The 24,675-nt window shown below is 39.7% G+C and overlaps 1 protein-coding gene across 4 annotated transcripts in view; it reads left to right on the forward strand.

Annotated features, from left to right (window-relative positions):
• Positions 1 to 24,675, forward strand: part of LOC108937610 (neural cell adhesion molecule 2) — a 234,994-nt gene that overhangs the window by 135,369 nt on the left and 74,950 nt on the right. The window lies entirely within an intron of this gene.

Here is a 24,675-nt window from a genome sequence, read left to right on the forward strand (position 1 = left end):
TATTGCAACATTGTAAGTCACCTTGGATAACTGTGTCAGCTATATGCATGGATGGAAAAACTGATGATCATAGTGATAATAATAAAAATACCACTACCATTACTACTACTATATAAAAGATATAATACTAGCAGTGCACTCTTCTTCTTCTTCTTCTTCTTCTTCTTCTTCTTCTTCTTCTTCTTCTTCTTCTTCTTCTTGTATAATAATAATAACAAGAAGCTCAAGATGACTCTTAATTGTCTGTACTGTATGAATATGTGCATGAGTATTTGGTTACCCTGTGAAGGGCTGACATCATCTCCAAGGTATACCCTCATTGTGCAGCACCCAGTAGTTCTGCAGCTTGCTCTAGACTGCCATGGCCCTGACAAGGACAAATAATTTATGAAACTGAAGGAGTGAGTAAAAGTATACAGAAGAACATGACTTTTGAGAAGTTTGTTACCGCTGTGACATCATACTGACACTTGAAATTACTCTTCCTATCACTTCCTATTGTACATACCTCTCCATGCTAACATATAAATTGAAGAATATTCCTTCCTTGTTGCTCTGAAGTAGATGTTTTATAGCTGGGTCTTTCATTCATGTTGACATGAAACAACATCAAATAAGAGCACATTAGCAGTAGAAGCTTCCTTTGAATATGTTTCTGCACGGCATCAAGAAGCAGTGCACCAGAGCGGCTGATCAACTGATGATACATCAGAGGGGCTTTACTGGCAAAGATACCATTGTGGAAATGTTACAAGAATGTTGTTGTATACTCACTGGAACTCTTCACTATCTGCTGGAATGTGGTCCTGGATCCATTCAGAGGATTTGTGTCTATGATCTTCATTCCTGTTGAACTCAACATAAAAGCACATAAAACTTTCCACTAACTCGAACACGGAAATAATATTTTAAGGGAATTTACCTTTTCCATGTTCTCTATCCGAGCTACTGTTTGTCTGCTTGATTCCAACTAAAGCAGGAAGGTAGTTGGAGCCTTTGTTATTAGGTTCCTGAAACATCAGGCCGGGCTTCTGATCTGGACAAGTATTTTCATACCTGAAGTGGGAGGACTGGAATACCAACTGTGGGTGAAACTTTGTGGGTGGTGTCTTAATCTTTTTTTGAGGTGTATATGAAGGAGTGTCTCCTTGTCAGGTGTACAATAATGTGGTGGATCTGTCAGAAACTACTCATCATGTCACTATGTGTCTTATGGTTCCATTGCCTGTGCTATTTTATTCCATTATGTGGTAGCTGAGGGGGTGTGGTGGTGCAGTGGGTTGGACCACAGTCCTGCTTTCCGGTGGGTCTGGGGTTCGAGTCCCGCTTGGGGTGCCTTGCGATGGAATGGCGTCCCGTCCTGGGTGTGTCCCCTCCCCTTCCGGCCTTACGCCCTGTGTTACCGGGTAGGCTCCGGTTCCCCGTGACCCCATATGGGACAAGCGGTTCTGAAAATGTGTGTGTGTGTGTATATATGAATGCTCAGAATTCCACTCTAAATATGAAAATGCATAATGAATACATTTTGAGTAAGAATCTTGTCTGGTCTATGTTATTTATTTTTGTATTTACACTAAGGACTCTGAATTAAGTTAAATGCAAAACTCAACATTTGAAAGACAATTGTATTGTTAGTTGTATATCAGTGCATTGCATATGTTCCAGTCCTGAGGTTTTATAATTTGCCAGCACAAATAAGAAAGCTGTAATTACAGAATATGACGTTATTGTCCTTTTTCAATTCAATTCAATGTATTTTATGGAGCGCTTTTCTCACGCAGTGACACAGAGTACTTGAACACAGGCATAAGGCAAGAAAAAGAAGTACATCAGAGAAACAAAGACAGTTGACTACACACTGATAAAGTCCTGTGTGGCTGAATAGTATGTATAACAGGCTCAAAAAGCACAAAATATTTTGTCCTTGAAGTACTAGGTCACCACCCTGCTTATGGTAAAGTAAAAGGGAACATTTGTATTTTAGGCTCAGAAAATAAAACAGGAAATACAAGTACTCTAAGAATTTCCTTGCGATTTTAATTTTTCCTTCCCGTACACCAATTATGGTCTGTTTTAGTTAGTATGAACTGCAAGATATGTGTTAGCTGCTTGTACAAAATGTAGAGCAGCTCCTTCCAGTCCACAGTAATCTTACTGCAAAAGCAAAACCACATCTAATGCAAACTTTGCTGTTTCCCTCCAGCTGTCAGCAGTGTGACACCTGAGATTGTTTCACAGACATTGTCATCTGATTTTTGTTTGAAAGGGATTACAATGACCATCACATTATGCATACAGAACAACAGTTAGTGCTATATATTGTATGACAAAATTCACAAGATCCTTTTTTATTAAATCTAGATTGATACAGTACATGACGTTCATCTTTCACTATCACTTGAAGAAAGTATTGGATACATCAGGTGTCACTAAAGCTTCAGCTCAATGACAGCCATCATTTTTTAAGCTAGATATGTGAAGTTGGAAGGCTGGCTTTGTCAAGCATGAAAGTATTTTCTGCGTAAGGCCAATTGAGCTGGTAAACTGAGAGCGCGGTTAAGACATCATTCCAGTATTGGTAAAGGTGTTATTCTGAGTAACCCTAAATGTTTAAAAGATCAGAGGAAACATGGAGACACTTGATGAAATAGTAATGAAACAGAGCACCCTCATCTGACATCACATTCCATGTCTGGTGTGACTCCTGTATCTGGCCCATGACTCACATCCATGCTCTCATTCTGCATTGCCATCAATACAGAGCTCCCAGACTCACAGACCAGGGAGCAAATTGTCCCTTGACAAGTATCTCAATCTTGTATTCTCTCAAATTGCAGAAATAATTTGTACAGGTGCATCAAAGACAGCGCTGCCGGTTTTCAGCGGCCCTCCTTCCTATTAGTGTGAGACTCCAGGGAATAATGAGAAATGATTGTTAGTTCCTGTGAATAAACACTGCAGTTGACCAGCGAGCACACAAAGGCAATTTTATTATCCAATATGGTGTGTGACTGCGTTCTTTATTTGCAAGGCAAACACCAGTTCAGTCATATCTTTTGTCTGTTTATACAGTACAGTTGGGTATTTGCTGAGGCAGCTGGAATTACGAACCATTCTTTTAAGAACAAAAGCAACCTTTCTTTCTTATGCTTACAAGAGCAATGCTACTAATTACTGAACAACCCGCTGTGGAGAAAGATTTCTGGCAATTAATAATATGCAGATGCCATTCAACTAATTTTTATTATGTACATTTTTCCTTTGTATTTTTTAATAATGTTATAAGATTGGGGGTGCGGTGGCGCAGTGGGTTGGACCACAGTCCTCCTCTCCGGTGGGTCTGGGGTTCGAGTCCCGCTTGGGATGCCTTGTGACGGACTGGCGTCCCGTCCTGGGTGTGTCCCCTCCCCCTCCGGCCTTACGCCCTGAGTTGCCGGGTTAGGCTCCGGTTCCCCGTGACCCCGTATGGGACGAGCGGTTCTGAAAATGTGTGTGTGTTATAAGATTCTGGCAGTTTTGGTTAAGCACATGGTCATACATCACAAAACACTGCATAACTTTGGTGTAGGCTGACTTTTAAGTTTCCTCTGCCAAAAACCACACACATACACAGTGTCTGAACCACTTGTCCCATACGGGGTCTGGGGGAACCGGAGCCTAACCCAGCAGCACAAGGCATAAGGCTGGAGGGGGAGGGGACACACCCAGGACGGGACGCCAGTCCGTTGCAAGGCACCCCAAACAGGACTCAAACCCCAGACCCACCGAAGAGCAAGCTCTGGTCCAACCCACTGCACCACCACACCACTGAGCCCCCCTACAAACATACTTAATGTACAGGAAAAATGATAGCACATTCTATTCAAGCAACTGGTATAAGTGGTCAGTTTTCAAGCAGTGTTTCCAAGCATCAACTAGTGACATTGCATAACAGTTTCTGCTGCTATCAGAATTTTAAGAAACTTTGTATTACATGTGAATCTACTGATGGAAGCAGAAACATTTATTCCCTCAAACCTCCTTCATTCTAAAGTAACACTATTAACATTAAGCAGATTGCCCGAGATATCAATTTAAATGTAATAAGTAATTCAACAGACATAATAAGCAGGGGCAATGAAGAGAATGAAAAAAGTACAATTTGAAATTAAACAGGCGCATAAATCGTCACTAGAGAATTACTTCATTTTCAGGCATATTTCAATGAAAGAGAGTGACATAATGAGCCAATATACGGGCATTTACAGGCTGTGACACTTTTATAGGTTTTTAGAGGTTTAATGTTACCATTCAGTGCCTTCTTATGTAAGTAAGGAATGTCCTTCATCCGTCTATGTTACACCGATGTGCATGTAAGCAAGCGATAAGTTTCCTTATATTTTACATTGGAGAAAGACTACTTAACATAGTGTGTAAAAAGGCATTGATGCCAACCTTGTACATCCCAAGCCTTTATAGTTGCGTGAACATGATGTAACAAGCATATTTGTCAGCAATGGTTCCCAGTAGTGTAGTGTTACCTTTGGTCACACACTTGAAGTAATGAACTCTGATTGGTTGTTTATTATTTTATTATTGATCGGTACTGTCTACAGTGCATGTGAGAATGATGGGACAGAGGACAGAGAAAATACTGGAATGTTAGAAAGGACAAAGTAGCAGGTCTAACTCGGCCAAATGACCTAGACATGTATTGATTTCCAGTTGCTGTGGATTACATGGGGGAAAGCTGGTCATGATGAAATTTCACAAAGACTGTGGTATGATACCAGGGCTCATGTCAGAATGTTACCGGAGTCACTCTCTGAGGAAGAATAATCAAAACCACAGCAAATTAGAGACAGGTGAAAGGAAGTAGGAATGAAGGAGAGAGGCATGGAGGGAAGGCAAGTGAGACAGGAAGAAAAAAGGGGAGATTGAAATTGAAGATAAGTAAGAAATGAAATGAAGTTGTTGCTGATCAAGAAGCAATTTCATTACTGTAGCACTAGAAAAGACAAAGAAGGATCCTTGCTGCAGTGATAAAAGAGAAGAACATATGAATGTGTATGTGTGGGGGTGTGGGGCTGGGGGGATTGCAGGGTTGAAGTGCTTTTAATCTAATCTGATTTGATTTTAGAAATAAGAAAAGCCAATCATATATGTTAACCTGTTGTGGGGCAGAGATGGAAATGTGATCCCAAGGACTGCAGGATTTCCCAAACCAAACAATGGTGGTGTGGCCCTTCTAAACTCACAACCCAAAATAGTATTTTAAATGATGGAAAAGGGAACATCAAAATATAACAGGTTTTCTCCTGTTTCCTCCTTGTAATTCTTCTCAAGACTCCAAAAGTCTCTCCGACCAACTGCTTGTATGTCCAGGTTGACTGATCCCCAGTTAGCAGCAGTGGGATGTGAACAGCTGTCCATCATGTTTATCCCCTTCCCATGCCAAGACTTTGCTGTCCATCAGCTCACTATAGAAAAGTGTTCAGATCAGGACTGAAAAAGATTACTTTTCCCTGATGTTCTTTCTTTTAACTCCCAAATAGTTTTTGTGAGTTCATGGCATGCTGTATTTAATGATTTCTCACAAAGTAGAGTGGATTTTGTATCTCCGAAACCCTTGGCTCTTGACCACTACTGCTTAGGTAACACTTGGCAATATGCTTCCTGGGGCAGATCCTGCTGTTGCTAAAATAAATATTGCGATAGAATATGTAGCCATTCTTTCCTGTCCTTTTCTGAACGGATGGAGGTCAGTGACAATAGCACTATGACTTCAGGAGGTTGCTGCTGTGGCAGAGATCATCGCTCAGGTTCTCAGGGCAAATGCTCTGCATGACTGCACAGAAGGGAACCTGCAAGAGAGAAAACCAGAGAGGCAGAACCATATGTAAGCCAGAGTGATGTGGCTCTATTTTTGTATCATGGCCTCCGTCACAGAGGGATAAGTTAAAGAGCCATAACAATGAGTGCCAGCATCTCCGGGAGTTTTTACCGAGTCCTTGGATCTGAAGCAATAGCGAGAAGCCAAATTATAGAAAGTAAATATAGGAACAGAGTCTTTCTATGAGTTTGAAATGTTTTTTTGCACAGCTTTTCTCAAATTCTGAGTTGAAGTTATACATCTACAGTTTGTTTTGACACAGGTGTCAATGTCATATGCCAGGAGAATGGTATCGAGAGCCTGTAGGACATCTAATACTCTCGCTATGAAATCTTTATCATAAGCTGGAGGGACAAAACCCCATGGGGGTTTCAGACACACCACACTCCTCCTGTCATTCAGTAGGCATAGCACACTTCTTATTACCACAGTGCAGGCTGACTTCACCGAGAATCCTTGCCTTCAGTGCTGCATATCTTCCTTTGAACAAGCAACTCATTTCCCGACACCAGTTTTGTCCAAGGCATAAACATCATTAGACTGAAAGCATTTAGACTAACAAGGTACTTGTGGTCCTTTATATATTTACATTGATTCTATTAGGTGAAAAGAGCCTGGCAGAACCTCTGGTATTCCACCTAGGCCATTACCAAACAAACAGTATATTTATGAATTCTGCAAACTGGGGTCCCTCATGAACTAATGAGAAATATATATATATACACACACGCTTGTCCCATACAGGGTCGCTGGGAACCGGAGCCTACCCAGTAACACAGGGCGTAAGGCCAGAGGGGGAGGGGACACACCCAGGACGGGACGCCAGTCCGTCGCAAGGCACCCCAAGCGGGACTCGAACCCCAGACCCACCGGAGAGCAGGACTGTGGGCCAACCCACTGCACCACTGCACCACCACACCCCCTGCTTAATGAGAGATAGTTTCTAGTTTATTATGTGTTCTAACTGAAATATACAGTAAATTTACTATAAAAAATGAAAAAAGTATAAAATGAATTAAAATGAATCTGCTTTTTGTGTCTTCATCTATGCAGATGTTTGTTAATTTGTTAATTATCTGTTAATTTGTGTTATTTGTGCTAAGAGCCTTTAGCCAGGTTGTTAATGTTTAGAGTGGGATCATTGTTTATACACTTTAGCTGATTCTTTGCAGTGCCAAGTACACCTTATTCCTTTTCCTCCATCCCTGGTGAAGACAAATAAGCACTTTCAACATATTGCAGTGACACTACACGGGCCCTCATAATACAAATCTCCAAGACAAATCTTATTTCTTAAAGATTATAGCCTGCTTTAGTAAGCACCAACTTCTGAATATGACCAAAAACACAAAAGGTCTTTAAGAATTATTGATTGTTATCATTTATTTTGTATAGTCATTTTGAAACAGGATATTGCTTTAGGAGCAGTAAGAGCAGTTTGTTCACAGCAATTACAGAGACAGGAATGTTTTGCATGTAAACTGAAACATGGTGATGTTTTGCTCTGGGAAGGTCTTGACAAAATGTGTGGATAAAATAATTCAATAAATAAATAAATAAATAAATAAATAAAGTTACATTGGAACTATCTATGGATATACTGTTCACAAAAAGAGAATGAAACATAAGGATATAGTTATTTACAACTTCTGTCTTGTTTGTTTTATTAGCTAGATACTGAATTTAATAAAGAATGCTTCAACTCAAAGCTCTTCTGAGTCTGGATATGTATTTTGAAACAGAAGGCCCAAAGACATTTCTTTACATCTTGGAGCACTTTTGCCAACATTCTGCTTGTGGAAGTCAGTGTTTTTTAGGTTATAGATAAACATTTGTTTATGAGTACAGCCCTTGAGCAAACAAAGAAATTCCAGTTCTGTAAATTTAATGGATTGCATAAAAAAATAAAACTTTTACATCAACAGAACAAATGCTAAAAGAATTTCCTCCAGGCTCAAGATCAATCTAAACAGATATAGAAATGATAGAACTGAAGGGACAGAACATATTGATAGCTGTGTAATGGTGGCTTTAAAAAAAATTTTTTAACCAGAGTTAGCAAAAAAAAAAAGAAGAAAAGAAAAAACATTGTGATATACCATGTAATGTTCTGACCGTTTAGCCTAAAGTCCATTTCATGCTGGATTAAGAATCCCAGCTAGGATTTTAGCAGTAGTTTTGTAGATATAGAACTTAAAAAGTAACAGCCTCTGCCTTTGAAACTAGAATTGCTATCCTTTTTGTGAAAAAAAAAAAAAAAGGCTTTCCTTTGTATGGTATGCAAGGTCAAAAAAAGTCACCTTCACTACCAGCCTTAGTGATTAACATATTTAATATATTTTGCATACTGAATTGAACAGAGCAAAAACCAATCCATCAGAAGCAAAGTATAGTCTTTTATCCATTGTGACTCTAACAGATTTTGTTTAGTTACTAACCTCAGAGTAAGTGTTATTCATGGTTATTACTGCACAAACTGTCAATCTTTTAAATATTAAAATGCATCTCGAACCTATCAACCCAGCATGCTTGGGGTCTTAGATTTAAACAAAGTAGTTAACCTTGTTCACCCCTGCCAGAATATTTAAATTAATCACAAAGAGTACGTATGTCTGCTGTGTGAGTCAATATATGCAGGAGTAATAACAAGAGAGCCCCAAATCATAACCTTCTCCAGTAGACGTTAAGGCACATAAGCACCATAGCGATGTAATGGTTGCCTCAAAGAAGAGAAAAATGCAGAGCAGAAAAATTAAACAAGAAAGCAATAGCCAGTAAGTCAGTTTCATCCCAATTGCATCGATAAGTATTTGTATGTAAATGCACTTGGTATGGTATATAATATATAGGAGTCCTCAGTGTATTCCTATGGTCTTGGATGGCGTTGTTTACACCATGAAGTAGAGTGTTAATACAGCTGTGGTCTCTTGATCTAACCAAGGAATGTAGACTGTATTTCTCCACACAGACTGCAAAATGAAACGTGTGTTCTTTAGCTTCACTGGCTCTATATTTGTAATCAAGAAAAATTAATGTTGCAAAGAAGTGCTTCCGCTTAGTCCTTAAAAATGTCGAGAAACTGTTTATCTTACGGAAAACATTTTGAAAAAACCTGAAAAACATTATAATGTGACTCTATTGTCCAGTTTATAATTATCGTATTCTTTTTTCTCTATTAATATTCTTTGCTATATTTTTGGACGATGACGATATGTTTAGGTATCAAGTGAGAACAAAACTTTTGGTGTCAGAACCCAATACCCCTAATACTGCTGAGCCTCTCTGCCAGGAAATCTGCCCTGACATTGAATTTTTAGTAGTAATAAGGATACAATTGTCTTCTGTTTATGGAATACACAGCAAGCAAGGAGATAAGGGAAGGATTGTAGTCACTATCTACAGAATGAGTGGGGATTGTATTTAGGAATAAACAGTGCTATCAGATAGCCTTTGTGTAGCAGATGAAAGGACGCATTCCCAAGTGATGTTTTGAATTATATCTGTCTGCAAGTGACAAGAAAGTTAATGCAACTACAGCTGGGCTGCCCAATATTTTTATTTTTTTTTGCAATATTTTGTTCCATTTAGAAAATCCACTGTGTTTACTGATTGTTCCCCTCTGCTCTTTCAGTATCTTTCAGTGTTGTTTCAAAAATGAGCATCACAGAACAACAGTGTCTGTAGATAGAAAGTACTGCTCACAGAATACTGTAATTTATGTGCTGAAGTTATGGAAATATTTACTTGACATTCACAAACTTGGGACACCAATCAAGGAATTTCGCATTAGCAACAATAATGATCTTTTGAAAGTCTGGTTTAAAAATTTTACCATAAGCATAATTTCATGATCGTATAAATAGCTAAAAACAAATGGAAATGGATACATTTAGCAGCAACTGTAAATAAATTTTAAAAAACAAAACACACAAAAGCACATACACAGTGCACTCAAAATATTGGGAATACTATGCACAGAGGACTTTTTTTTAACTCTTTTAGTTCAACTAAATCTCATTTCACAAATAGAGCAAAAAGCAAAGCAAATAAGACTCTGAATGCAAAGTGGGGAACATTTCCGCTACAGCCCCCATTAGGACATCTGAAGCTGTTGAATGATTTTTGCAGCTGATCTGAAAACAATAACTGGCTGGAAAACTGGCCTTACTCCTTAAAAGTAACTTTATGGCAACGTATTGACATTTTAATATTTCATCCATATTCTAGGTTTAAAGGACAAAAAAAAAAAAAGAAAAAAAACCTGCCTCTCACTGGCTGCATCTCAGATGTTTTCATACTATCAGTTGGTCATGATATTATTTATTTCTTTTACGCTAATGTGTTGTTGTAATTTATTATTTAGTTTTATTTTGCCAACATGCAGCAGCAGACACTCAGTAATATACTCTGCTGGGAAGTTCAAGGCATTTAGCAAAAATGTTTTATTTATTTATTTATGATATCCTGCAGTGAGGCCTATTTTTTGATATATTTATGATAAATTTAAAAACTGTAAAACTACTGGTAATCAAGTTTTGGATGAAAGGGATTGAACTGAGAATCCACAACGTGTGTGACTGCATCCTGACCTTCAGCTGTCCCTCCCAGCCAAACATTTTCTTCATGTTCTTTGGATTAACCTCTTCCAGATTTGTAGATTTCCAGAGCTTTCAGAGTGCACTGCCAACTGAGGGTGAATGTTTTCTGGCTTCAGGCCTCTGTTTGTATCTCCAGGTGCAAGGTACTGGTGCACTTACATACTGTCATTTATCGCAGCATCTAGGTCAAGGGGATCAAGCAAAGGCCTCCCTGCTGACACTTACGGGATAGCTTGCATTCCATTTTGAACCTTCAAACACAAAGTGATATCACCTTCCTTTTCACTTAAGAAAAAAAAAAAAATTATTCTTTTAAATTATCACTCCTCCTCATGTTCCTGGTAATTTCGTCCATGTTCAGCATCAATTACTCTTACTGTGGTCAGAAACAGGTAGCACACTTTTATCACAGAGTTTGTTTGAACAAATGGCATGAGATTGAAGTCTTTCAATGTAATGGGTCTACACTGTGATTGTCATTGTTATTACTTACAGCAGGGTGGCACGGTGACACAGCGAGTAGCGCTGCTGTCTCATAGTGCCTGGGTGGTGCAAGAGAGCAGTGGTTTGATCCCCACTTGGTCTGTGTGGAGTTTGCATGTTCTCCCTGTGTTTGCGTGGGTTTCCTCCTGGTGCTCTGGTTTCCTCCCACAGTCCAAGACATGCTGTTCAGGTTCACCTGTAGTGTGTGAGTGACAGACAGAGTATTTCAGCTGATGTATGGATGAGTGACCCATTGTAAGTAGTGTATTTAGCAGTGTAAGTCACCTTAGTGAATAAGGTGGGGGCTGATAACACTACATAGAGTTCATTGGGAGTTGTTTTGGAGAAAAGTGTCTAACAAATGAAGGAATGTAGATGTATTAATAGGCAGCAGGTATAATAATAGTTCACACACACTGCCCAAAACTGCTTGTGGCAAGCTGGAGCCTAACCCGGCAACACAGGTGCAAGCCTGAGGAGACATGGACAGGATGCCAGTCCGCAGCAAGGCACCCCAAGTGGGGCTCAAATGCTAGACCCACAACACAGCAGGCACTGGCCAAACCCACTGCACCACTCTGCCCCCTATAATAATAGTTAATGATTGAACAATTTGTAAGCCTTTCCATGTAGGTCTTTACCTAAAGACTTTGAAGAGGAACAGGAGGTGAATTCAAATAAAATGTGTTTTACCTTATCAAGGGTACCCTTTCCGATACCATATGTTGAATTTACCCTGTATGTACAGTGAACTCATGTGTGAGAGTTGAGCTGGAAAGCTAGAGAATCTTAAACTGAAGTTACTGTAGGTACTTAATGAATAATACCATGAATAATTTAAAGCAGCATTTTTTTTTACTGTAGTTTCCTCTCAAAAATATGTGCTTGAAAATGGTTTAAATTGCGACCTGTCTGTAAAGCAGTTTGGGTGCAACGGATGGACCTAACGCTGAAAAGGAGGTTGATATTTTGTAACGGAAACAGTGAAGGCTGTAAGTTCTATTGCCTTATGGTTAAAGGCAGGAGGCTAAAGAGTTGACTGCTGCACTATACAGTTACCTGAACACCTAACTTTGTAAATGGACGAAACTGTCAATAACATCATTAATGTTTTTCTTCAGTATCATTGAGCTCAACATTTGTCTCCCTTTTCACACCAGTTTTGTTGTTCCCAGTCAACACAGACAGAGATGTGCATTCCTCCGGCTCAGCCTGCCAAGCTGATTCCCTCTTCACCTGTGCTGGCTGAGATGACATATTTTATTTTCCTCCATTAGCTCCATGGTGCAGAGCATGTGCATTCAAAAGGAAACATCTAGCGTATGCTTAAGCATCTGCAGTCTGCTATGTGTTTCAGGCACCTTCAGATCTCACTTCAAAGTATTTTTAATTTTTCACTCCAGTCAGCCTAATTGCTGTGATCTGGCGGTGTGTGATCTCCAAAATTTCATCTTAGAGTGCCAGACCCTGCGAGCTGGAAGCATCCATGGCATTCCTAATCGATACGAATGACCGGTGTCTGGTTCGCAAAGACCCCTTATTCCCTCTTATTTCATTTGCGATCCGTCAGACTGCAGAAGATGTTTATGTGTCCATTAAAGTGGATCAATGGTAATGAGCTTTATCACATAAGGAAATTTAGGGCCACAAGAAGGTCATTGTTGGGACATCAGGTGCTGAAAGGTGTGTATTTTTTTAAGAATCTCCCTCCTTGGGTTTAGATGAATACACTCAATTTAAATGAACTGGGCCCTTTATTGGGTCTTTTTCAAATCGCACTGGAGAGAACAGCCTTAGCAGCACTTTTTTTTTTTTTCTGCATTAAAGTAGACCAGCTCTGATACACACAGCTGGAAAGATATTGATGCCAATTTTGTTATACCCTACTGGTTTTCCATTTTCACCATTCCCACTGGCCAAATCCCTGGCTAATCTGGATCGGCGAGTTTAAGAATTTCAACATTCTCCATTTATAACTCTGTGCCTCAGAAAAGTTTAATTGATCACAGTGTGGTAATGCATATTTTGCCCACTGTGTGTTCCATCACAGCTTTCAAACCAAAGATCTGACCACCTGGTCAACTTCAGTTTAATTTATTGTGCTTTCACATTAGTTTCTAAACCTGAAGGTATGTGATTGTGAAACTGTCTAATCAGCTCTTGAACCCTGCTGTTAAGTTCATCAAACCCAAGTCCAAGTGTTGTACTGTGAGGAGAACTGAGAAATTACCACACAGTAATACTGGACTCTACTGATCTCTTGCAGCTGCACTTGCCAGAAATCCATTGAAAGCCCAAGTCCTGTTAAATAGCAATAATGAAACAAACTACAGAGCCCATCAGCAGAAATCACTTCACTTACAATGAAGTATTTGTACACGCTGTAAAACAGCCAGGAAATACAAATAAACATACTGTCTTTAATCAAAATATAAATTTTCCATTTTCTCCATATTAAAGGCCGAGGACGATATGCACTGAAATTCCATCTCTCACCACCATTATCGTGGTGAATTACAGCTGCATGTGACAGTTTAAAAGGCTCTAAACTGGTTTGATTAGATTCTCTTTTGGAAAAACGCAGTCATTTCGAATGCACTGATTATCATAATGTGGTACCAAGGGACATTTCCTTGTGATGGAGCATGATATTAATATTTAGTGACCCTGTCACGGCATACATTGGGTGGGGTTGGAGCACTATGATATTTTCCTAAAGCATAATAAACAAGAAGGCATTCATTAAAATTTATGGCTTCCGCTAATTATTGTATTAACATGCATAACAATTTAAAGCCGGTGGAGTAACCAATTTGCATTTTATAATTTTATTTCAGGCATCTTTTTATATTACTACATTGTTTTAGTTTGTTACAGTTTGGTGTAACAGCTTTTACTGTGTTGTATTACTGAACTGTTTGACAGAAACAGTACTATGTCCTGACAGGTCTGTCTCTTGTAAATAGCTTAAAAACGTTCTGGTTACCGGTTGGGCTGCACCGGAGCCCTTGATTGAGCGAGCTGGAAGGCTCAGGCGGGGGCTGGTAGTGTCACCCTGTGCTGGGAGAGCGACTGAAATGTCTGAATGTTTCTGACTGACACTTGTGGCCCATGGGTGATTTGACAGAGCTACAATGTTAATTCCACAGATGTTGTGATGATATAAATCCCTTCTTGTCCTCTTTCCTGGAAATATAAGCAGGGTTCAGGAAAAAAAAAAAAAGAAAACTTAAATATATATATATAGAGGGGAGGCACGGTGGTGCAGTGGGTTGGACCGGGTCCTGCTCTCCAGTGGGTCTGGGGTTCGAGTCCTACTTGGGGTGCCTTGTGGAGGACTGGCGTCCCGTCCTGGGTGTGTCCCCTCCCCCTCCGGCCTTACGCCCTGTGTTGCCGGGTAGGCTCCGGGTCCCCGCGACCCTGTCTGGGACAAGCGGTTCTGAAAATGTGTGTGTGTGTGTGTGTGTGTGTGTGTGTGTGTGTGTGTGTGTGTGTGTGTGTGTGTATATATATATATATATAGAGAGAGAGAGAGAGAGAGAGAATTTAGGTCTAATACCAACTTGCACCTGGTTTGTTATCGTGTACCAGGTTCTCCGGACCTGGTACAAAAACATTCTGCCCAGAAATACATTAGTACGCAAACTCCCTATGTCTGTCTGTCTGTCTCATTATTTTCTTAATCTATTATGTAGATAGAAAAATAAATTGGCAGTTTATTTATTTCTTAATTAATTATTTATGTAGTTATTTTAAGCGGGGCGCAGTGGTGCAGTGGGTTGGACTGGGTCCTCCTCTCCGGTGGATCTGGGGTTCGAGACCCGCTTGCCTTGCGACAGACTGGCGTCCTGTCCTGGGTGTGTCCCCTCCCCCTCCGGCCTTACGCCCTGTGTTGCCAGGTTAGGCTCTGGCTCCCCGCGACCCTAAATGGGACAAGCGGTTCTGAAAGTGTGTGTGTGTGTGTGTGTGTGTGTGTGTAGTTATTTTTTTCTTGATTTTTAACTTTTCTCATATTTATGAGAATATTATATACATATAATGTAAATTCACAAAAACATAACTTACTAAAAAACCATTTTCGAAGTAAATGGAGTGGGCAAAACACTACGGTAAGCAACATTATTATGCTGTTTTTTCAAAGCAATGCTTTTTAATTATAAGATGTGTAAGCTGTACCTGCTTTCTTTTTTTTTTTTAATCCAAGAGCTCTGGCTTAGCCCAGTGGAGAGTGAAAATGTGCAATATAACCTGAGGAACAGTCAACCTTGAGTATTGATTAGTAATACAGTATATGTAAACAGGAGCTGGCAGCTGAATAACATACCACTGCACTTCAATTTTGACACATTCTTCTCATTACTGCTCTGAAAGCCTGCTGAAATCCCATTGTGTCCTCCCCCCCTCACATACACCTCATCAATGCAGGAACTCTGCTCACCACTGGGACCGGCAGCCACTGGACTGAAGCGGCTGAAAAATTTGATGCTACGTTATTTTACAAAGACTCCCCTCTCTGCTTCATTTCCCTCAACAGTGATGATGCAGAGGGCAGCTGAAAGTCTTTTCAGAGTGCTGAGACACACGTACACTGCGTCTGGCGTGTTCCCACTTGTGTTCAATATGACAGGTCGCATGTATAAGGAGTACCATGTACAGCTAGCTTACAGGTTGCTTTGGAATAGAAAAAACCAAGACAGTGCTAATTTATTTTCGTATGTCCTGGTTCTTGATGCTTCTTATCACTTTTGCCCATTAATTCTTTGTAGATCATCACAATACCTTCTGCTACAGGATTTTTTTATTCCATAGAAATGTTTAATGATAAGCAGCCAGATAGACAGCCATGCTAATTGCAAGATTGGTGCCCCTCATTCAAAACATAGTTATTGCTTTTGTTGTTGCTAAGAGTCTCCGAGTCGATATAGAGTCTTGGAAGCCGTATAAAAAGTTGCTTCAGAATGTTATGTGCTCTACTTGTTCCTTAAGCTCAGACGGGGTGTTTCCATTGTCATTGTTACTAAATGCATCCATCTAGTTGCTGGTCAGCTGCTTCCTCTATTTCTTCAAACTTTTTCCACAAATTAATGTTTTGTCAAGGCAATCCAACCTTTGCAAGATGTGTCCAAAGTACAATAACCTTAGTCTCATCATTTTTCCTCTCAATGACAGTTCTGCTTTGAATTTATCCAAGATCAGAACATACGGTGTACATGCAAATTTCAGATTCCGTTGACAATTTATAGCACCGGGTCCTCATATCTGCACAAAGTTTGGACAAATACAAAATGAGACAACATCTTCACTATTTTGCACGTTTATTCCCAGTCAGAACAAAGCCCACATTAAAAAGAGCTGTTTGTTTAGATGTGCAATGAATTAGCTTGCCACTGGTATCAAATAGTTGGAATACAAATTAGCCATGTATACCTTCTGTTCCGCTAGTCCTTTCTTCCCTCATTGTAAATGAACCAATGTATTGATTTGATTTGGTGTTTGGTGCCTAACTTTGTTGAGGATTTACCAGTTGGAAACAGTGAGGCAATGCAAATACGTGAGATTAATTAAATACACATGATGCATACTGTATATATTGCACTGGATTAGTAAATTTTCCTCTGGACACTTTCTTTCAGTAATAGACAGGAACTAATGCAGTTTTCCATTCCCTGCTAATAAAAGGGAATTAGAGATATGTCCCTTCTGTTTAAAACTTCAAACGTTCACTGTAATTGACATCCTAGACTCACATTGCCCTCAGCAGTTCATTACTAATTATATTACCGTTATGTCCTCTTTTTGGGTAATGTCATTTTCAGAATCTAAGATCATTAGAAGCTCTAAAGAAGAAAGGATGTGGATTCATAAAATTTTTCTCCCAAACTCTGTGAAAATTGTACCCCAGGGTGTGCCCCAGTGTAAAAGCTTGCTTGTATAGTTGATGAAAGGGAGTATGTGATCCGCAGAGGTATGTCCGGTTCAGTGATGACTGGGAGTGGCAAATTTTAAAGCTATTTTGAAGCTGCTCCTCAATTTTCTGTAGTAACAAAAGAGCATTCTCTGAAATGGCCACCAAAACCATTTGGGCTGTAAGTAAAAATGGAAACTATTTTTGCTAACACATATGGAATAAAAATCATAATGATTTATAAACTGATCCTCCTTCTGCCGTCTAGCTCCATTTCGAGACCCTCTAGCAGAGTGAGCTGAGTTTAACAAAGCCCTAGCCAGGTGTCCCTGCCCAATGGGTGCATCCTGGCTGCAGCACCTGCTGTCTGCAGAGCCTTGGCCGCATAATGGCATGTCCGTTTTGTGTCCACTGTCAGAGTTAAATCAGGCTGCTTTAGACTCAAAGCCCATCACACACATAGCACTGCTTTCACTGGGGACTGGCTTACCATCAGGAACTGCTGCTCAGCATTTTGAATACAAATTGCCCATTTAGAGCTTCAGTGCTGCTACTCTGTCCCTCTCTCACTTCAGGTGGATATACAGATGTAATCATTTAATTTGTATTCATGGCAGATTCTTTTTTTTTCATCTTCTGAGGATTTAGTTGATAACATTCAGGCAATGCAAATAAAGTGTTATCAATTGCACAGTCCAGCAATCACATTTTAGTGAGTCCAAAGGGACGGTGAAATAACATTTTTCATCAAGAATACAGTATTGTACACTTTGTCTTTCTGCAAAGAAAAAAAAAAACATATATGTATGTACATATATAGCTTTGTTTTAATTGGAAACCATTACAAATTCAAATTTTTATATCACTGCATGGCATTTTTGTACAGTTTAAAACTGCAGCCATTTCAACAGAAACTCATAAGTGCTGACCGTTTTTTTCTTTGCAAATATCTTCCTGTAATAGAGCTGTAAAATAATTATACCTTTAATTCTTCCCTTACCTCTCAAATCTCATAATTAAGGAACAAAGATTTCTTTACCAGAAGCAATATCAGTCAACCCATTCAGTATTATAGTAGACATCAAAAGTATGAAGATAAAGGCAATTGACAAAAGCAATTTGTTTGTATGTTAGGAACTGAGCTGAATAGATCTACAGAGGCAGCATTATCTTGATTCCATGTAAAGAGAGGGGTTTTTGTGAGCTGGAATTGGTGATGCTGCAGTGATTCACTGTTACTTTTTTTGTGGATTGTGCAACAAGGCCTCATCACCAAGTCCTCCTCTTCTTGCTTCAATCTATGAAAATGTGCACTGCTATTTTAGAGCAGAGCAATGGCTGTAACTGTCATAGAATGTGTGAAACCAGGGGGGAAAAAAAAAATCCTACATTCTCACTACCCGTTGTTCTGAATCTCTTGAAGTTGTCATGACTGAGAACAAAAAGGCCTGGATGACCGACGTACTCATCACTCATTGAGAGTGACATCTGCTGATTAAATTAATCCATCTTAGGGAAATAGGAGAGAGAGAGTCATATCGAGAAAGAAGATGGAGGCTTCCAGTGGAAGATGAAGGATTACTTCAAGCATTGCAATTTAAACATCCTGTGTCTAGAATTTAATTGAAAAAAATATTTATTTTGGGTTTATATGCCACTTGTCCCTCAGAGGAGAGTTGTAGTGTTTACTATTCTCACTTTGATGGTTCAGTTGCAATATCCATGCTAAAGAATATAAAAGAAATTGAATAAGCTGTAGTGCCTTTATGTTGTGTTTATAGGTCAAATGCCTATATGTTCGACCTCATCTCTTCACTACAAGAAAATGCATTATCAAATGGATGTGCATCTTTGTGCACTGATGGCGGCTCCGAGTAAATAATAAGACCCTTACCGAGATGTGTAATGTCTTGTTAAAGGCCCAAATAAGGTTTTATATGTGTTGTTAAACTCGACACTCTATTTTTGGGCCATACGTTATCTCAGGATTTGCATCAAAGGTGTTAAATAAAGGAGAAATTTGGCTTGTTTGTAAATTGGTTTAGCAGCATTAAATCCTGAAAAAGGCCTCATAGTTATCTGATTTCTAGACTCAAGACTTTTAATACAGCAATTCTAGATATGCCCAAAGGAAATATTTTCTTATGCTATTCCCTTTGAAATGAACCTCAATCTGTATATCCCCTTTTATTGCGAAACATGTCTCAACGTGTTCTTCTACACAGAGATGTAATCTCTTGAACACTAAATACTGAAACGATCAGTTCTGTAGAGGCACAATCATCTTTTCTAAAAAGCCATTGAATCTCTGTCAAGTCTCTTCTATTTTCTGTTTTCATTTTCTTATAATTGGGTGGTACAGTGGCACAGCAGGTATAGGTGCCTCATAGCTCCCAGATGTGGATCTGGAAGTGTGTTTAAGCCAGGCTCAGTCTGTGTTCTCTATATCTATAAAGCTCTCTATGGGTGTTTGTTTGACTGAATGAGTATGTGTGTGATTACCCCATGATAGACTGGTGTTCCATCCAACCCTGCCTTGTATGCTATGCTTCCGGGATAGGCTGTAGACCACGGCAAACTTTTACTGACAACGGATGGATGGATTTTCTCATAATAACATCTCAAAAATGAATCTGACATGCTGAAAAATAGGAGTCATTTTCTTTTATAACATGGATCAACAATGAGGTCGCACCCTTTTAAAAATGTTGCTCTGTGTTTGCCACTATAATGTGCACTCAGAAAGCATAGCAGAGGGTCACAGTGTTCTACCAGAGTTTTTAATATATTCCAGAAACTTATTTACAGTTTGACATTGTAAGGGATTGACTCTTAAGGTAGAGCATCCGTTCAGACTGCTCTGCTGGGATGCTCACCTCATCATTGCTAGCTGGAGAAGTAAGAGGCTTAGCAGGAAAAAAAAAATGGAATGAAGAGGAGAAAAGGAGGAGCCAGTGAGGGAATTCTGTTTCACTCCTGCAAAATGCCTGGACCGTTCACTATGCCTGCAAAACTGGTGGAAAAATCTTCCAGCCCTTTCTCAAGTGGCACATTGCAGTTAACAGTCACATCTTGGAAGTAACTTGACAGCTCCATGTCCCGCTATGCTTCACACTTCCTTAAGAGCAGAGTGGAGACATACGACACCTCTTACCTAAATAAACTATTATAACTCGATATGTTTAAAACTCCGGTATCATGTGAATGAATGTGTCATATAGATACCTTGAAACATTATGACAGTAAATAATTTGTAATGTTACTGTACACCTGTAATTTCCTAGGTTTTGGGTGAGTTCTTTGCACATTCTTAGTCATTTAATATTCTATCAGAATTAAATGACAATGTTTATTAAATATATTCTAAGCCCAAATTTTTCATATTTATTTTGTGTGAGGAACTTAATGAATCACTAAATGGCGAGAATACTTCTATATTTGTGAATGATACTGTCTTAAAGTAATTGGAAATGACAGGGGCAGACCTTGTTCATTATGAAATGATTAATGGATGCATGGTTGGCCCCACATGACTATGTTTACAGAAAACCTAATAATATGAGCTATTTCATTCATAACAAAGATCATCTCTATGTTAGGTGCCCAGAAAGAACAATGACTTTTCCTCAAATTTGTATGGAAAGACAGGTTGCTGTGCTAAAGGATATGCAGGAATCATATCAAACTGGCTGAAGACTGTGGCCTTAATTGTGATTTTGGCAGGAAAGGAGTTATAGAAGAAACAAAAACAAGAACTGTTCTCAGACTATGGCAGCCAGCCCTGCGGAAAAGTATACCGAGGAGACACAGAAAGAGGAAGGCGGTAGAGCTCAACCGGTGTGTGTGTTATAGTCCAGGTTTGCTGAGCAGATACTGACATAACGAAGGCAAATGGAATGGGAGGGTGGTGGTCGAACTACACTGCAACAGGAGTGAAACAGATATGTCACACTTTCCTAAAAGCCCTGGTAGAGAAAAGGAGTCACGGTGAATTGAGTTGCACATCTGGAGCCCTACACTTTTAAGAGATAATAGAATGTAATACAGGGCTAACCGAAGGGTGCAGTTCAAATGACTTATTCCAAAGGGTTTAATTCCAGTAATGCCAGTAAATTTGTGTCCAGGCCGTCATGCTCTTCCGTCTGGTCTCCAATTCCCCGCAGTCTGGTTTCTCAGTCTGTGCCAACAGACCGCGACAGAAAGCTTCCCCATATGTGGGCTCAAGCCTCTCCAAAAACACCCACATCCTCCAGTCATATTTCCCAGCTTCCCCCACCGGCGTCCCTTACTGACTACCTACAGCATTCTCCTTTGGATTAAAACATTATGAGGCAGAGAGCCCAGATGATCATGTGTTGCTTAGTTATTGCATTTATCCAATGCAACATACAGAACATAACCCTTTTATTGTATATAGCTGGGAATTTTTCTGGAGCTATTCAGGGTAAATAAGCACCTTGCCCCGGAGTCCTACAGTGCAGTGTAATGGACGGGGAATTGGATTACAAATGGCACCCTTCAGTGTACAAGTCTGTGTCCTTTCTTGCACCTGTTGATGAGATACACAATACCTAAATATGCCATACAACTAGACCAACAAAACTCTGCTTAACAAGGGTTTCTCCATCCTTCGCTGTCCCCCTCTACATTAACATTGACAATTACATCTACATTAGCTGTTCCTGGTCAAAGCTCTTGCCATCCCAGGTCTTGCGGTGGAGGAATAAGCTACCAGACATCAGTTGCAGAGTCACACTCAGCCTTTTCACCATTCTATTCACACTTCATAGAAGCCATAGAACACCCACTGTTTAATACTATGGGTGTATTAATTGAGCTTCCTTTTTATAATTGCACGGGTTATTGTGATCTTTTTGCATTTGCTGGATGTCCTACTGATCAGCACTGACGCACATGTTCTGCCTAATACGTGTTAGTCATGCTTATGGCTGGCTGCCTGGTTAGATGCTTTTTACACAGTCCTGTGCAGCACATTTCCTGTAATTTGTGTGCGTCCCTGAATAAGATCAGCCATCTACAAGATAAATACGGCAAATAAATATATACAAATGCAAATGAGCAGACGATTAGAATGTAATGCAATGTCAGTGTCACACTTGGGATTCATTCTCGTTACCACCCTGTCCCTCACGGCATTTTCTGCTAGCCGACTACCACGTATAGCCTGCAGGCTCTGCCACAGCCTCTGGCCTGTGTCTTTCTCCCAGCATGCACTGCAGGGACCACTTCATGAGAGCTTATTGTGGGTTGAAGGGATGCCTCAAGGTTTTCAAATTCCATTCTAAAATCAGGGACCATTATGTCTTAGCAATCCAGCCTTTGGGAACGTAATTTATGTTTAGTTAATTAGAGCTAATATAAGCTTTTCATGTGCAAGTATTTGTTTGAATATGGAGTATTGCTGTGTGCATTGCTGGGCCACTGCAAAACCCATGTCCAATTCATTTGTAATGTTTCTGCTTTATTAGCAAACTGAATTCCAATGCAAATTTTAGAATGCACTGCGAGCACGCTGTTTGTAAACAAACCGTGATTTAACTTTTGCCTTCATTTCTAAGGGCAAATTAATTATTTACAGTGCATTAATCTGCTGTGATTAAACCAACAGCAAATCCAGAAACAAAGTGGGCAGCACCCGCCAGACCAGGTTGGATGCAGCATGTACTGTACCGATTATGGGCACAGTGTTGCTGTCTGAAGGTTCCCTATGCAGTGCCCCTGGTGGGGCTGTGCTGTCATACCCTTGAGCAAGAGACTTAACCTGGAGCTTTCAGAGAAAATTCCAGTAAAATCCAGCTGTATAAATAGGCAAAATTGTAAGGTGCAGATGGTGATGGATTCAGTTCAAGAGGTGCATGGCTCTGCCACTGCATCCTTTAACAAGGATGTGGCATCCTGCAGTGTGAAATGTGGGTACATTAATGCATGCTTATAAGCATCACAAAGACATGAATTGTGTCTCTCTCATATATAACCCATGTCAGTCCTGCATTGTGTACGTCTTCTGTAGTTCTGAAGGCGTATACCATATAGTGCACCACTTTGAAACCTCTCAGTCCCCAGCTAACAGCATAACATCCTAAATATGTGACCACCTAGAATTATTGCTTAGATGTTGATTGTTAGATGAGCTACCTTGATAATAGCCATCTTAATTGAGACATATTTCTACATGGCAGATGGTGTTGCATCTCCCGCATGCTGTATTGTCACTGGACACATGAATGAGCAGAGGCTGGCTGCCCTTATCTCCAAACCCCACTGCAGAAGCATTCAGTCATGGTGTGCATCTTGCTCAATGTGGGAGCATTGTAAATTGTTTATAACTGACCTAAATACAACTCTGCAGTATAGCTTCACGCCATGAATACTTGCTGTATTTAATGTTTTGTCATTTTACTGAGACTCCATAGGCTTCACTTCTGAATCATTTAATAACCTGTCAAATGGGCAAACAGAAAAGAATAATTAGGAAACTCACAATGTTTGTGTTTTTGCAGTGTTTTGACATTTATGTCAAGCTATGTATGATGTACTGTGCATGCGTGTTTGTCCAAGAATGGTAATGCAAAAAATTAAGTCTGATATGCCCCCCAAAGCCACGTATTACCACTGCTGGTGGCAAGGAACTGGAGCTAATCCCAGAAGCATAGGGCGCTAGGCAGAAACAAGCTGCCAAGGATCCATCCTGCAGGAGCAGGATGCCAAGCCATCATGTTTTGGAGGGTGTACGTAAACACACACACGCTTTTACACAGGTCAGCAGGGGTCAATCTTGACTTCCCATCCTTGCAAGCATCAGATCTCTGGCATGAGATAGAAAACCAGAGATCTGAGTTGAAACCCCCACCAGCATAAGGAAAGCACGTAGGCTCCACTCTCCCATACACACACATGCTCACACACAGTGCAGCAAGGTTGAGCCAACACAGTGCGTGAACGCAGAGCAATTGTGCAACCACTGAAGTCCAGCCCACACACATTTAAATGGTGAACAAAGGTTACCACACACTGAGAAATAATAGTCATTACTTCATCTTCATTCCACTGACTGTTTGTCCCCCTGAAGTATCTGTATTCATAACAAAACTTAGGCCTGGAAACAATAATACATTAAAAGGTATGTACATTTCCAACAAAGATACTGCAAATGAGAATATCAGCTGCCTGCTTACAATGATCTTTTTCAGGAGTGGACATAATCACCCTCTGTTGGCAGGCAGCTGCCACTGCAGTATAATTTTTTAATGAAGGAATTTTAAATATGCTTTAAATTATTTTTAATTTCACTGATCCCACTATCCAGATTTGTATCATCTTAAATGCAAAAAATAAACCTCAAATAAAGAATGCATTGTTACAGAGAAAATCGATATGAAAAAAGAAATTCACTTTTTTAATAGTATTATGATGAATTATACAAGGAAAGAGAAATAACCACGAAAAGCCATACAAATTGGCACAAATATATGACTATAATTATGGCTATTGTGTATTACAACATATAAAATAATGTTTCCTGTTATTGTTGTCTCTGAGCCATTAGTGTTGACCTTTGAGAATGATTTTTGCTTTTGGCAGGCAGACACGATATGCATAGCTTTCCACTCCTTTATAAGTGATCAGTGGTTTCCAGCATATTTCAAAAAGCCATCTTGAATAGAGAACTATGTAAAAGTGAAAGAAATAGAGAGAATAATGAAAGAACATCACAGCGTGGCAGGGAAGATCAAAGGTTGTTTTTCAGATTTGAATTCTTCTCTCTCTTATTAGGAGGTTGTTGTTGTTTACAAGAG

Source organism: Scleropages formosus, chromosome 12 (genome assembly GCF_900964775.1).
Source record: "Scleropages formosus chromosome 12, fSclFor1.1, whole genome shotgun sequence".
NCBI classification, from domain to species: domain Eukaryota; kingdom Metazoa; phylum Chordata; class Actinopteri; order Osteoglossiformes; family Osteoglossidae; genus Scleropages; species Scleropages formosus.